Raw genomic sequence first — 16562 nt, 5'->3', positions numbered from 1 at the left:
GAAAGGAAAAAAAATTGAGGCTGTTTGTTACAACCTGTATTCAACACCTTGCATGACCATGTTTTTTCCATAGGGCCCATTATCCCAGTAAGGACATGAAATCAAAGGGGTGAGAAACAGAATTCAGAGTGTGTAGGCAGCTGCACCCTCTATTTACTGTCTTCTGCAACCTTGATTTGACAATGTTATGAAAGTTTAATGGACTTCTCTCCTTTAAATAAAATAGCTTCAAGGTGTCGAGGAGTATTGTGCTGCACATTTTGGAGCTCAGATACCAGAATAGCAAGTATTCTAAATAAGAAACAGACTCTTTTAAAAGGCAATGGTTTTTTTGCAACTAACAAAAGAGAACATCAGCATTCATTTGTGGATACAGAAACAGTTCATTTGTCTGAGTTTTACCAGGCTTGTTAAAATTTACATACTCTGATTATTTAAACAATTGGCACTTTTTTTTTTAATTTTAATAGTAATGGTAAGAAAAATGCAATACGCCTGTAAGCTATGGAGAAGGGTGTTTTTTCCAGCACATGGTGAAGAGTGGGAGTGTAAAATCATCCTTTTAAAGTACTTAAATTTCCTTACAGCTTTAAGTGTCGTTATGTCTCAGTATCTCTTTAAAGATATTTCAGTGCCAGCTTACTGAGAATTGCCCTACGGGAGCAAAAGGAAAGGCTTCCGCCGCGGTGTCTCACAGAGGTGCAGTAGGTGAGGAGCTGATGTGCTGTAGAAGGGCAGAAGTCAAACTGAAAATTTGTCCAAGAGGCATAAATTAATATTTCTAGTCTAGAACTAATAGTTCTTTTAAGGAATACTAATGTCAAGTAAGAAAAAATTAGGAGCCGGAAGAGACTATAGGCAATGAAAGAATACAGTCAACAAAAGGAAAATGGGGAAACAAGTTTTAGTTTAAAAAAACCCAAACATATACGGACCAAAACAAGCAAACAAACCCCCCCACGAGAATTAGTCACTTTTCTAACCTTTACTTGTTTCTCTTCAATGCTCTTTGTCTTCTCTTCGTCTTCATCTTGCCCAACTGGAAGGTGCAGATGACATGAAAGTGCTGGAACCGAACAGAAGATTCCTGTCTCTCCTTTGGTGTGTACACAGCAGGCAATGTAAAGGCCTGCAAGTAGTCTTTCGTGTAGATTGCCTAGGCTACCTCTCCAGCTGATGGAGATAAATGATGTTGGAAGGTGGTTTCCTCCATCCTAAAATGTGTCTGGAATATGTGAATGAATCCTTCAAGGAGCCTGGAAACTGAGACAAGCAAAGTTCTGCATAACTGAAGCTGGGTGAGGGAAGCCTGCCCTAGCTGCCTGCGCTGTCTTTTCCTAGAAGCACGGGAAGCAGCTCTTCTCCTGTGAGTTAATGAAAAGCAGTGTAGCTAGGAGGGGATATGACAGTGTTTGGGAAAATGACACGACTGGAATTCCCCCTCTTGCTGATGCAGAGGTAAACTGGTTTACATCTGTGGAATACAGTAGCACAAAATGAAATGCTCCCGTGATCCCTAGCTGCTGAGAAGCTGCATTAGTAGAATAATAATTCTGAGTCAGGCTGGCAGAGCTCAGTACATCTTGATGCAAGGAAGTATGTTAACGTGAGGTGTTACATGCAATTGATATCATGCTGGTCTCAGTAAAAACAGCAATCACATGGAGAATAAAATAAGGCCCACTTAAGTACAGTCTTACTAGGTTTGTGAATAAATTTAAATTTGCAAAAGCCTGGTGCCAAAGACCTTGGTTTACTGATGGATGGGGAGAGCTATTCGTTATGACAGCACTCCTCAAATAACACCACCCACACGGCAAGTCCAAGAGACTCGTCTGAATTACCTTAGATCACTTTAAAATGAATGAACAGTATCCTTCCTAATGGGAGATGGCACTCCCATGTAGACAAGTCCTGGACAGAACTTGGGTCCTTTTTCATTTGTTTCTGTATGATAGAATTCAGTTACCATCTTCACAGAAAATACTGTCACTTTTCTTTTTACACTTTGGAGCATGCACAATGTAAACGGTAAAAGTACGTAAATACTGTACTTCATGATTCACTCCTTGTAGTTCTTCCAGCTGGGAAAAAAGTGCGTCCAAACAGTATCAAAATTGAGGGAGCGCGAGAAGTAGTGGAAGTGCAGAGTCGGAAAGATAGCAGCGACGAATAATGGAGATGAGTAATGGAGAAGTATTTCCGTGTGCACTCTCCTTAAGGGGAGGTATCGGGCAGTAGCACCGAATCCGCACGTGGGTACCTGAAGGTGCAGCTGATGCTGTGCTCGCTGGGTGGCTGAGGTGGGCAGCGCTTCCCTGCTTCTCCGTTCTGTCATAAAGCCATACAGGTGGTAACGCAGGGGCGAGCTCCATGAAACCTATCTGGTGTGTCAGGTTTTAACGTGCTTGGGCACATCTCTAGTGGTGTACAGTAGGCCTAGGGTCCCCAAAAACTCTTTGCTTCAATAAAAGCTGGGGTATTTTGGTTGCTTTTTTTGTGAAGGGAAAGCTCTCCCTTAATGCGCCTTTGTGACCAGTGATGCTTAGCAGAAGCATGTGTTTTCGTAAGAGATCTGTGTCTTCCTAAAAACGTTTCTGAAAAGCAACAAAATGTGTGTCTGTGAATACCAGGAAGATGATCCCCATCGCTGTCGGGCTGGTGGGGGATCGCTATCACAACTTTTGAGTGTCATAGCAACCAGCAGAGCAGCCCTGCTGGTGTAAGGAGCAAACGGGAAGCGGGGTTGTCCCCAACAGCGAGACATTTTACGCAACCACAGGTACCGTGTTGACCATAAGACAAAAATGTGCTCCAAAGGAAAAGCCCTAATGCCGCAACCTTTGTTATTTCGATCGGTCCCCTTCGGCAGGGTGGCCCTGGGACGAGGAGGCTGTCCCCAGGGTGAGGGAGGGTGGCCCGGCTGCCTGAGCTCGGTGCAGTCACTGCTGCCCTCAGGGATTTGCCCTCGGCCAGCGGGGGCAGAGCGGAGCAGCACCCGTACAAAGCCCTGGCAGTGGGGGAGGTGGAGGGGAGAAGCAGAAAAATGTGCATGTTGTCAGCTCTTGGCAATTTGCTGAAAATACTTTTTTGGGAAGTCAGGGGCCTCGTGGTGGTTTCCATTCTGTTGCTAACAGCCGTGCCCTTGGGCAATGGAGAGAACAAGATAGGGAGGACAGAAGGGTAGTGAAAATCTCCCTTTTGGCTTCCTTTAAATTAATGAGCACACAGCACAGATGGGGTAAGTGAGGCAGAAGAAGGAATCCAGCATAAGCATTCCCTGTAGAGTGCCTAAAATGAAGACATGCTTTGCGTGGAACACGACAGCGACCAAAAGGCATTTCCACCTCTATGGTTTCTGTTTTGGGGAGAGCTCTCTGAAGGCCTTGCTGTAGAAAAGGACAGTGACAGTAACTGCCCGCCCTGTGCCCCTCCAGGTGTGTTTTTCCACCCCTGCAGTAGCATGATGGTTTTCATAGGCGCCCAACCTCTGCCACCGGCCCGGCAGCCCACGCGGAAGCGCCCGGTGCAGCGCGCGCTGTGCTGCTGTCATGCCGGCGGGTGATGCAACGCATTTGACCTGTCCACATTGCCATAGTCTTGAGGTTGTGCTGCAGTTGCCTGGCTTAAGGTTTGACGTTTGCCAGATGCGGCGATTTTTAACTTCAGGCCCAAGCAACTGCTAATAATAGGCTGGTAAGTAGCACGTAGTTAACTTCCTCAGGCTGTTCATTAATTCTGCCTAACCCACCACCCCTTTTTAAAAGCAATTCATTTGCCAGTCTTCCATCAGATTTCTTCATCCAGTATAATGCTATCAAGCTTTTATTTTAAGCGTGCTGTACTAGGTACCGTTAACTGGTAAGTCTTCCTAGTGTTTGCCTCGCTCTGTGTATAGCCAGGCAAGAGCAGGGTGCTGCCTTTAGTCCTAACGTGCTAAGGAAGGGCTAACAACGAACAAGAATTGGCCTAACACTTAACAAAGAATCGGCCTTGCATACGCCGTACCTGAAGATACGGCAGTGAACAGTCTGGTGACAGTGGTTTACAGGCACATTAATGTGGCCTCAGACATGTTCCTTTTAGAAATAATGTTTCCGACATTTTAAATTTTTCAAAGAACCAGCTGGAAATCAACTCATACCTCACACTGCAGGTAGATTGTAAAAATCTCTGTAAGACAATGAGGTGCTTTTAAAGTATGTTCTCCTCTCTTTTCTTCTGTTAGCCCCCAGTGCATCAAGCTCATCGTTACTTCCTACAAAGTAAAATTGTTTGACATCCTGGAGCAACTGCCTTCCAAAAATGTCTGTTTTAGTAATTCCTTGTGCTCCTACTGTAAAAGGAATTTGCCATTTCCAGGTTCTCATAATGGGAGTTTCTGCATTGGACTTGTGGATGGAAACCCATAGCAAGCCAGACCTTGTAATCCACAAACCTGATGTAGCAGGTATCTGTATTCAGACAAAATTCCAAATAAAATTTGCATTGGCAAGCCTTCGGCTGAATGACAAAACAGTTTTCAAGGGATTAGCTGATGTAATCTGAAGACAGGGCCTAGACACAAAGAAGTAAATTCACTCATGTGAGCAATACTATTGAGATTCAGGCATTTTCCTAGTGCCAAGCACTCCGTGCCGGAACGATAACGTAATTTAAGCTTGTGAGTAACCTGCTGGACTTCACAGACTTCTTGAATGTGCTTTGAGAAGCAGAGGGAAGCCATAGATATGTTTGTTTTAAGAGCTTCAACTTGTCCCACATCTCCATTCTGTGCAGTAGCTTAGGGATGTATGCAGAAAGCCTCACGTGTTTGAGGAAGACGTTGGCTCAGTGTCCTGAGGGAATGTAAACATAGACAACTAATGGTATGATAAAAGTGTGACCAAGCCCACAGCTTCCATGCAGTCAGACTTGAGGGGCTGTCGGTTTACTGAACTCATTTTAAAGATTGGGCACTGCAGAACTGGTTAAGAACATGAGGAATGAAATCACCCCAGTTTCCAGTTAAAGGTTATCCCAAACATTAACTTGTAAAAAATACCTATTTACTGTTCACATCTGGAAGGTCAAGTTCTTACTGAGCGTTTTTGATGCTTTGAAAAAAAGCTGATTTATGTAGTGCAGCTACAGGCTGTGTGAAGGACATCATCCACTCTCCACTGACTGCAAAGGAAGGAATCCCATTAAAAGCTCGGGAGATAATATAATTTAAAAGAAAGAAAAAAACCAAAAATTCAGGAAGTGCACTCTCTTTGCATCTGTATGTATTTGCATGCATTGGGGCTGATACCTTTAAATGATGACCTTCAGTCAGGTGCTTGTCGAATCTCTTTCTCCCCGTTTAACAGAATATTACAGACTTAATGTGAATTTTTGAACAGCTGCCTGCATATTTTGTGGTAGATGCGTGCAGTGTAATAATCCATTAATGCCTGAGCGGCTCCATTAGCAGAGAGCGTGAGACAGGTGCCTTCGCTGTTTTTCCACCTCACTGACACCGTCAGCAGTGCCTCGGGAGGCACATGCCTCCCTCTCCCTAGCAAAGTGAGAAATCACCGCACGCCCTCTGCAGTGCCTCAGACTAACCAGATCTGTTGCATTTAAGGAAACTGCACAGCCTGATTTGCCTTCCACTGCCAGCAGATTCGTGCCATGTGTTTTAGAGACTTTGGTAGAGTTACTCCTGCTTTCCAGTGGGTGATGCAGAGCAAGGTTTACACAGGCACCTTGTTTCTTTCTTCAGATAATAGTCAGGTTTTTACAGGTTTAATCAGGACAACTGTTAAAGATTGTTGCCACTATGACATTCCTTTAATAATTTTTTCCAGTCGCATTTCTTTTGCTAATCAAGAAAATGTATTTTATCTTGCATTCAGATAAGAAAATAACATTATGATCTAATCGTCCAAAGGCTGATTCTCCTTTTGTGGCTTTAGGATCACGAACAACTACAGCCCACAGATACTAAGCTGAACACCCAAAGTGCAGCATCAGATTTTCTGCAGATATCACCCGTCCTGCTTGACTTGACTGGTTTTTATTGACTTTTTCTCTAACGTGAAAAAGTCATTATATACTAATTTAATTCTACTCCAACAGAAGCTTTATTGAATAACCTACGCCTATATGCTTTTTCCATCAAATATCTATGCTGTTGTTATTGTCATATATCTAGCAGCTTGTGGATCGGCGGGAAAGTTTTTCATATGCTGTAATTTTCTTTACCAAGAAGTTAACGAGTACGTGTATCATAAATGCCTTCAGAAAGTCATCAAGTAATTATTTCAGAGTTTATCAACCAAATTTGTAATTTTGTCCAAGTGTATTTGATACAGTTTTCTTCAGATGCAGATTCCTGGGTTCCTGGTATAACACCTGGTCTTCTCTCTGGCTTCTCAGCAAAATACATCCATTACGAGAAGCTGCACTACGGCACTCTGCGGAGCTGGAAAGCCTTCGGCTCCTGCCAGCTGAAAACGTTACATGAGCTGACGTTAGCAGGGTTAGGAAGAAGCCAGATCCATTCCACAGCCTTCACATGGGGCAGTGCCTGCCCTTACCCTGTGGCTCGGCATCAGTTAGGATAGGAGACTGTAGACAGCACGTTCTCTACAGTCATTTCTCCTCAGGGCAGACTGCATGGCCTGTAGTTCCCCAGGTCGTAGCACTCACCCGTTTTAACTATGGGTAAAATGGTAGGGTTTTTTCCAGGCTAAACAGAACTTCTTCAGGGTTTGAGCAGTTGTTTAAGTTCAAAATCGCTCAGATTATTTTTTATTTAACTCCTTAATAAACTGTCTGTGCATTAACTGGTTCCCTTAATTTGTTGGGGTTTTTTTCACATGACTAGTTACTTTTTAACAAGCTCTAGTAGATAATGATGGAATATAAAGTATCTCCCCCTTACTGCGATGTATTAATTTTATCTTCCTGCTAGTTCCCAAGAAAAATGCTGACTTTGTGTAGCTCCATTTTCTGTGTCATGACCAACAGCCTCCCCTCCCTGCCCTCTCTCTGATCTGTTGGGCTGTTAGGGTTTCATCTGTTCCAAGTTTATGTAAGGAATTTTGCCACTTATCTTTATCCCCACAAACAAAAGGGGGTTCAATAACTTCAGCTGATAGCTTTAGGCATACTCTATCTTCATCAGTAGGGGCTTATGCCCAAATCAGTATTTTATAATATAAATTGAGTATAATGGGAAATTATTCAACCCCTGATCCTCTCTATTCACAGGTACGTAGCTCAGTACAGTCGGGTGGATGTTAGAGACCTCCAAGTTATTAGGCCTAAATTACAGCAGCACCCAGCGAAAGCTTGGCTGGACTGCAGCCCACTCGTGCTAGACGATGTACAAACGCAGACGGTTTGCAAATGGATGTGCAGTGCCTTAGCCTTATGAGCATGAGTATTTCCACTTCTTTTAGTAAGGCTGACTGTGTGGGACAATGAGATTAAGAAAGCGTGGGGGCGTTTACAGAACCAGGGACACAATCAGCGGCACGTGCAGGTTTGCCAAAACTAACAGAACAGCACCTGAACTAAAAATGTTTTGCCCAAGGCTACATCAGTTACGTTTGTAGGGTTACAAGAAAAACCTGTTGTGTTAATAGATGAGAATCCAGCTCTTCACTAGATGCATTGCATGTAATCTTATCCTAATAGCTCTTAGGGGTGACATCGCTTAGAAAGCAAAATGTTTGCAGCCAGGATTGGAGGGACATGATTTGCAGCAGCTGTACGACACTTACACCACAGTGGCTTTCAAAGGCCTATTTTCTTTCTGAGTTTGGGCATCTTTCCAGGTGTAACAGAGGTGTGAAATGCTGCCTATGTAACATAAGGTTATAGAATCGGTTTAGCTTGGAAGGCCCCTCTGGAGATCATCTAGTCCACCCCCCCTACTCAGGGTCAGGCTGCTCAGGGCCGCGTACGGATGGGTTTTTAATAGCTCCAAGGACGGAGAGTCCGCAGCTGCTCTGGGCAACCAGTGTTTGACCACCATTACAGTGATTTGATATTTTTTTTATACCTAATTAGAACTTCTATTTTTCAAACTTTTGTCCTGTCCTTTGCATAAGAAGGTGAAGAGAAAAATGTTTCTTCAATAATCTTCTGAAATAAGGGAAATAAAATAAAGCCAAATAAATACATTGTTTAAAACTATCTGAAGCAAGCAGAAATTCCTTACAACATATCTGGGAGGATCTGTTGGCAATTTTGTCCTTTACTGGAGGACTGATAATTACTAACTACCTCTGGAAAAAGGCAGTATTACTTCAAACCTTTATCAGTTTAGTTTGCCTTGTGATAATTTTAGGCATCGAATTTGCACACCATTTGAATTTGTGCACCATTTGCACACTATTGATTGAGTCAATAGAACTTCTCAGGGGATGTAAATTACAGAAAGTGTTATTTATTATTCAGGTTTTGAACTCTAGTTTTACTTAGCTCAAGGGCACAGGAGGCTAGGACGCTCCAGATAGATAGCCCAAAAATCCAGATAACACAGATGCAGACAGCAGAAACGACGGAGTCAGACTAATGACCTGGCATGGCAGTGCCCGGCACTCCAGGCTCCTGGGGAACTGGTTCCTGTTCCTCCTCAGCCCAGGCAGGTTTCTTGCCTTTGTCCCACACTGCACCTGAGCTGCTAAGCCCTGTGGAGAGCTGGGACAAGGCTACTGGGTGGACAAGAGGGACTTCTCTCTTTGTCGCTTACTTCTAAGCACCGGGCAGTTTGGTTGGACCCAGCAGTTTCGGTTCAGACCCAGCTGCTGGACACCCTGAAGAAAAGAGCGGGGGACGCTGTGAGCTTGTGGATGCAAACGCTGTGCTTGTGTGCACAGTCGGCCCTGCAAGCACACAGCAAACCTGGCTTACTCAGGACACGCAAGATGGGGCAGGTACCAGGCACGGTGTGCGTGTAGAAGCTGTGAGGAGTCTCCCCTGTGCCTGATTTCATGCCTTTCTGTCAGGGAAGTGGCAGGGACGCAGCAGTCCTACGGCAGGGTGCAATGCCGACGCTGCCTACTGCTGCTGGGCTCAAGCTGGCTCCAACAGGGGCAAAAACGTGTTTTCACTGTGCTACGTAAGGTAATATCTGTGACACCGATATTGGTCATTGCTGCTAAGAATTGACTCTATTTCTCACATATATTTGGATTCTATTTTTTTTGAGAAATGCTGCAAGAATTTTTCCCTTCTCAGCTCTTTACTTCAGTCAATTCTAAATCTCTGAGCTGAAACTAAGCCAAAATGCTCATGTATAGGCTATAGTCAAAGCTCATTCAAAGGGGAAAAGATGATTACGAGTTCTTGAATAGTAATAACAGATGATTTTTCTATTTTAACTCATTCTCTTTGTTGCTATATTATTATTAAAAATAGCTTTATTATCAACTAGGCAAAGTGCTGATTTTATTCAGAGTTTTTGACCAATCTTGTTGTTCCAGAAATTTATGTTTTGGCATCCATGAGAAAATATGCCCACGTCTCAAAATAAATGCCAGGAAATCTCCATTTGTACTTGCCCATTTGCAAATGTTAGACACCAAAAGCCACTGCAGATTGTATTCCAGTTCTGCATTACCTTTTTTGTGATACTTTCGTCTAACAATGAAGAATGTCACCAGCTGAAGTCTTCTGGACACTAAGTTCTTCCAGTATCTGGTTCAGTTTACACTGGAACACCTCTTGAGGATAGGCCAATGCCCAAATTCATACCCAGCAGCATCTGCCAAAAGATGTGACAAAGGCTGCCTGAGCCCCGTAACTCAACATACAAAAGATAATTGACTTTACAAGGCAGGTACGTGTTAGGAAATATCCACGCGTCTGCACACATGGATGCCAAGCTTGAAGCAGGTCAACTCCCTTTGCTCCCACACACTGCGTCTTGCCTAGCAGGCTCCAATCAATGGTTGTCAGTGCTCATGCCGTGCCTAACGGTCTTATGGCAGCTGGCAGGAGCAACTCTACCCTCTCCATGGGAATGCAGAGCTGTTCCCAGGAGGACACTTCCCTCTGGTGAATTGTGAGACTTGCTTTTTCTTAGCAGGCTCACGGGTGGGCATTGTGTTCATCTGCCAAGGCATATGGCTTTGCAGGGCCTGCACGCTGGTCCTGCGTTTACTGGCCGCTGTGGTTTGGGACACTAGATCAGAGAGGCAGTTCATCATTATGTGAAGGCATTTAGTATGGAGGCTGAACACAGAGCGTGTGATAAATCTGGCAAACAGGATGAATGATGCTGCGTTCTCATCCGTCAGCACTTGAGGAGCAGCCGAACAAGACACAGCATGGTAGGTGGGATTATACTGCCTTGCTGATGTGGGATGACCAGTAATGGCTCCACAATGTCTGGGGGATGTCGTGGCTGTAAGACCCCACTCTTTCAGGGTCATGGAACATGACGGAAGAAACCCATTGAAGTACTGAAATGGGCTCTCAGCAATTTTACTTTGCAGCCTAGTGCATTTAGAACTTTCAGGGTAAGGTTGGCCTGTGCATGTGGAACACAAAAGCAAAATGGCACTGGCTTGAAAATCACCTGGGAGTCAAGATTGCAAAAGCATGTACATACAGCCAGGACTTGCTTTTGTCACAGTCTGTAACTGGAAAACTAGAGGCAAATATTATTTTGTGGGGCAGAGCCTACATACCGATGGATCCCTTAACCAAACAATGTGCCCTCGTAAGGACTACAGACGTAACGCAAGCAAGAGAAATTAGGGATGCCATATGTGCTCAAATCCATGCCACGCCTGACAATTCTCATGAGTAATTACTCACTGCAAATGCATGTGCTGTTTTGTGGATTGTGAACTGTTGTTAGACAGATAGCTTACAGATTTTACAGTGCTTCTTTTGCCTTTTGGGGGTTTTTTTTGAGCGCTTCTGGGATGAGGGCACTGTTAATCTTTATGGAGTATTTTGTGCCTAATTAATTGTAAGGACTTAGGTAGCTGAGGGCTTTTATTTTCCTTTACAGGATAAAATATCAATTAAAATGTAAATCACTGTGGTTGCTGGCCTGGGGACATGGGGATCCCTATAACTGAACTGTGCAGATTACTCAACTCTTTTCAAATACATTAATAATAATATGTTGGCACAGCTGCTCCTTCTCATTTCCTTACAATTAATGGACTATTTAATACTAAGTGTTAAAAACAAACGATGACCTGTATTAATTTTGCCAGTGTATGCAAGGGGGTTAAAGTGTAGTTAGAACTGTTGATTGATAATAACAGTTAATGGTCCCTATCAAAAAGACTGCAACCTGCATGAACAAAAACTGATGAAAAATGCAGGAGTTTCACTTACCTCCTTGCCTCTCCTCATTTCCCTCCCCTTTCACATCTTTACTTGGACAAGTGATGCAAGGGCTGGCTAGAGGCTGCCTGGACGAGAACTGTTTCTCCCCTTCATTTGCTTGAGCTGTCCGTCTCCCTGGAATTGTCTTCGCTCTGCAGTAGCAAAAATGGAAAGGCCAGATGAACTCCCCCTTAAGCCTCTGCAAAGGAATCTTTGCAGCAAAGGGCACATGCATCCCTCCAGAACAAGATGCAGAGGTCTGACCCACACTGGAGGGAGAGGGCAGCTCTGTACTCATAACCCTGTACAGAATCACAGACCCACAGGAAAACACGCTGAAAGTTGCTTAGTGTGGTTGTGAACTGGTATTGGTGTCCCTCACCTCGACTCTCTCCTCTTTCTTCTTTCACAGACCTCTGCAAAGTTCTCTGCTCTGTTCCTCCTGCATTTCTCTACCTCCTGGAACACGGCCTCTCTCTTTTGCCTCTGCAGCAGTATCTTCCACAGCTCTCTTCCAAAACTCCCTCCGGGGTAGCAGCAGTATGCTCAGCCTTCTGGCAGCACAGCTTACCCTGCAGAGCTCAGAGCTCTGTGCAGAACCCACCCAGCTAGAATTCCTTAACAAACATGCAACAGAAGGAATCCCCCCAGTATTACTTCTGTACATCAAGATGTAGGGTTAAAACCTTCCTTCCTCTTAATATACCACTTTTCTGAAGGCTGATGCACAGAAATAGCAAGACAACAATTGAGCATAACTGAATGCTCTGAGCAACTGTGGAATTACAACGTTAATGTTTTCCTTTATTTTTCATTAAAGAAAATTCTGACATCCTCTAGCAGAGGAGGCGACGTGATATCCTAGGGGTTGGAGCACTTGCCTGGGAAGTGAAAATCTGAGCTTTAGGCCCACTTTGAATCCGTACTTCTCAAGAAAATGCTTAATCATGCTACAAAATAGGCTACAGCAGCGGTGTTCTCTGCCCGCCCTGCTGAAGCAGAGCCAACGTGCAGCAGAGAGTGCAGGATTAATGACACTGGGGAGAGGGGACAAGCAATAGGGCACCCATGTGTAGCACAGCCAGACGAGGACTCCCAGCAGCTTATGAATCCTGGAGAGTTTTGTTCCTTGCTCCAGATGATATTTGTGTATTTTAGCTTTGTGATGCTCAAACTTGCAGGACTAGGAGCAGAAATCAGGGCTCTTACCCCTTCACTTAGGGTTTAATGAAAAAAAAGGCCATCATCACCTCATCTGTACTTCCTTGTTCATTTGCATTATGACTTTCCTTCAACTTTAAATGCTCCTTGCTGCACTGAACTGGAATTATGATGGCCTTGCACATGATACTTAATACCAATGCCTGGCAGGATGAAGCCTTTACTTCGCAAGCTTCGGAGTGGCATTTGAAAGAATGTTGCTGATTGCAATCTGTACCGAGCAAAGCAGTTAAGCATGTTCTTTGCTTTCTTTTGTCAGAATTTGAAATTTTGAAGCAAGAGACTAAAACAAGAAACAAGCTGTCTTCCGGCAGCAGCAAGATACAAATGTAAAGACACCATCAACTCAATACACACAATACATGTCTTCAGTCTCCTCTGAAGTAATACAAACTGCCAAAATTAAATACAAATAAATTTTTAAGAGGCTGCTTGCTTTTTTTTTTCCTTGGTGTTAGCTTCTGTGCTTCGGTGGGCTCTGTCTGAGCGTCTTTTCAGTCTCACATTGGTGCTTTCATCTCCAGGCCCCAGGCACTATCGTGCCCAACCTCTCTACTACGGTATGCATTCCTTGCCGTGAGCAACCTGTATGCACCCGCAGCCTCCACCACTGAAGTGTCTCAGCGCCACATCTCGCTGTCTTCAGCCGCAGCACTGAGCCCCCCCAAAACATCCGTGTTTGGGCTCCATGGGGCTCTGGCTCGCACCGCTGCAAGCTCTCTTGACTCCACCCTGATCAATGCCACCGTGACGTTAGAAGCACCAGGTCAATGCTGCAAAGAGTCCCACATCACAGGTCACAACAGTACTCCCTGCTTCATTTTCTTGGTTGTTGTGGATAACTAGTCGGGAAGTATTTGGGAAATTAAATGGGTTTATCTTTTTGTGTATAAAACAGCTTTTAAAATAATGATCAATGATTATTATGTGTCTGACTGTTCTCCTTTAGACTGGAGGCCTAAGATGTAACTGATAAACAGTTGTGATGTTTATTGATTAATTAACACACCTCTAAGAGGCTGATAATACCTCAACTGGCTAATGACCAAATGTCTGGGATTAGCAGTACTCATTCACAACTGCATGACTGCAAACACAACAATTCTGAGTTACAATTGCATTGCCTGTTACTAGTAGTAGTAAATCACAATTATATTACTATGAAGAAGTCTCACAAATCACATGCAAGCTCACCACGTTACAATCCTATTGCCTTCCCTGCTCCACTTAGTATTAGGGCACAAGCCCACCGCTCCTCACCCCACCCTTGCACACCAAGTCTCTTGGACACAGACCCGATGAGGGTCCAGTGGGTTGTCCCACAAGTGTTGTCCAGCATCCCGGGGGGCGCTTTACCACTGGAGGTGTCCACACTTCTGTGACCAGAATATCCCACCCTTCTTTGTTCTCCACTGGATTATACCTAACGCCTATTATTTTATTTCTTGCTTTTTTCCTATTTAATTATTTTCATTCCTAGTGTGTATTTTCCTGAACCCACCTTTTCACCAACCCCGTACCTGCCTTTTTCTGCCCACACTCCTCCCAGACAAATGGGACCTGTTTAATGACCTGCCCCTAATTATTTTTTTCCTCATTGGTCCCAATTCTGCTACATCCACATGCAAATTTGGCGTTTCTAACACTATTATCTAGGCAGTTTTGATACAATATGGTGTTACTCATACTGTTGTCTGTGTAGTCCCAAGACTCCCTTCAGATCCTTTCATTCAAACTGGTTACATTTTACTTATACCATATGCTTTTGGGACAGAATTATGTTACCTTACTTTAGCCTTGACTTCCCTGCTAACTGTATTTAATCCAAGCAGTTTCTTGTTTTATGCAGAGACAGCTTGCACACCAGAGCAACAGAATAACCTGTTTTGTGCTCACACAGCCTCTTTGCCCTTGAACAGTTTCAGTTGCCCCCCTGGTTCCCACAGGATCGCCCTGCACGTGCCGCTGCTGCCACCCAAGTGCACCCCTGCACATGGCAAGCAGGCGGTGCAGAAGTCGCTAAGAGAATGTCTTGCTGCTTCAAAGCCTCACCACGGGCCTTTCTTAGCAGGAGAGGACACAAGGAGGAAAGGACGTAAAGAAGAAGGCAGAAATCCGTCTCCTACAGCCTGACTGCTGGCACGGTGGCAGACAACGGCAGTGGGTGAGCCCAGGCCACACCGTGTCTTCCCGCAGCAATCTCTTCCTTCCTCTGCACAGCAGAGAGAAGCAGTAGAAGCAGAAGGGAGTGCAAGCAGCCGGCCTGGCAGCACCCTGCTGTCACCAGCCAGGCCTGCAGGGTCAGCACCATCTCCTGCCACCTGCACGAGCTTCTTCTGCTTGAATGTGTTACCAACGCTCAGTAGACAGGAAAGGGAAAGGCAGCTGGATTCAGTACTCCTTCTCCAAGCTTTTTAATGAGGCTGGTTGTGTCATGTCCTCATAGCTTCTCACTTCATCTCAATGGAAGGGAGCAAAATCTGCTTTTTATCACTCACTTCTGTTTGAGAAATAATACACAGCAGAGTAAGCTGGAACTTTTAAGGTCCAGTTGAATAGGATCCCCCAGAGAACTGCGGGACTGGAAGGACAAGAGACATAAAAAAGAGGACGTCTAAAGAAAACATTGGACCAATACTTGTTGAAGATGGTTATTTGACTAATAGGGATGAAGAAAAAGTGGAGGCATTCAGTGCTTTTTTTGCCTCAGTTTTTAATAACACTGATAGATCTTGGGCTGCCCGGTGCCCCGAGTTGGAGGACCACGAGTGTTGGGAACAGTGACCTTCCATCTGTGGGCACTAAAATTGTTAAGGGACCAGCTGTATCAGCTGAATGTTCACAAGGGCCCAATGGGATTCATGACAGGGTTCTGAAGGAGCTAGCGGATATTATGGCAGGACACCTCTTTATAATCTACCAAAGGTCTTGGGAGTCTGGGAGGTCCCTGCTGACTGGAAGCGAGCCAGCGTTATTCCAGTCTACAGAAAGGGCGTGAGGGAAGACCCAGGGAAGTACAGACCTGTTAGCCTAACCTCAGCTCCTGGAGAAGATTATACCGGCTACTATTGAAAGGCATTTAAAGAGTAATGCAATCATCAGGCACAGTCAACGTGGGTTCACAAAGGGAAAGGCCTGTTTGATATCCTTCTGTGATAAGGTCACCCACCTAGTAGAAGGCAGCAGATGTAGTTTCTCTGGATTTTAGTAAGGCTTTTGATACTGTCCCTCACAGCATCCTCGTGGACAAGTTGTCGAGCTGTGGGATGAGTGGGTTTACAGTGCACTGGGTGAAGACCTGGCTGAAGGGCAGAGCTCAAAGGGTTGCAGTGAATGGGACTGCATCTGGCTGGTGACTGGTCACCAGTGGTGTTCCTCAGCGTTCAATTCTAGGGCCAGTTCTGTTCAATATATTTATCAACAATCTGGATGCAAGACTTGGATGCACTGTTAGCAAGTTTGCTGATGACACCCACCTGGGAGGTGCTGTTGACTCTCTTAAGGGACAGGACGCCTTGCAGAGGGATATGGATAGTTTGGAGCATCGGGCTATGATTAATGGGATGAAATTTAACAACTCAAAATGCCAAATTCTGCACCTGGGACAGAGTAACACCAGGCACAAGTATAAACTGGGAGAGGAGTGGCTGGAGAGCAGCCCTGCAGAAAGGGATCTGGGGGTGCTGGTTGACAGCAGGCTCAATAGAAGCCAGCAGCGTGCCCTGGCAGCCAGGAGGGCAAACCACATCAAACACGGCATAGCAGCCAACCAAAAGAGGTGAGTATCCCACCGTATTCAGCATTAGTGCAGCCTCACTCCGAGTACTGTGGCCCCACAATTTAAGAAAGATGTGAAGGTCCTTGAATGCATCCAGAGCAGGGCAACAAAGCTGGTGACAGGGCTGGAAGGCATGTCCTGTGAGGAGCAGCTGAGGACTTTGGGCTTGTCTAGTTTGGAGACAAGGAGGCTGAGGGGTGACCTCATTGCCATTTACAGCTCCCTGAGGGGAGGCAAC

Source organism: Egretta garzetta, unplaced genomic scaffold, assembly GCF_000687185.1.
Source record: "Egretta garzetta isolate BGI_Z169 unplaced genomic scaffold, ASM68718v1 scaffold64, whole genome shotgun sequence".
Taxonomy (NCBI): domain Eukaryota; kingdom Metazoa; phylum Chordata; class Aves; order Pelecaniformes; family Ardeidae; genus Egretta; species Egretta garzetta.
The sequence above is the reverse complement of the archived record's forward strand: the minus strand, read 5'-3'. Positions refer to the sequence as shown.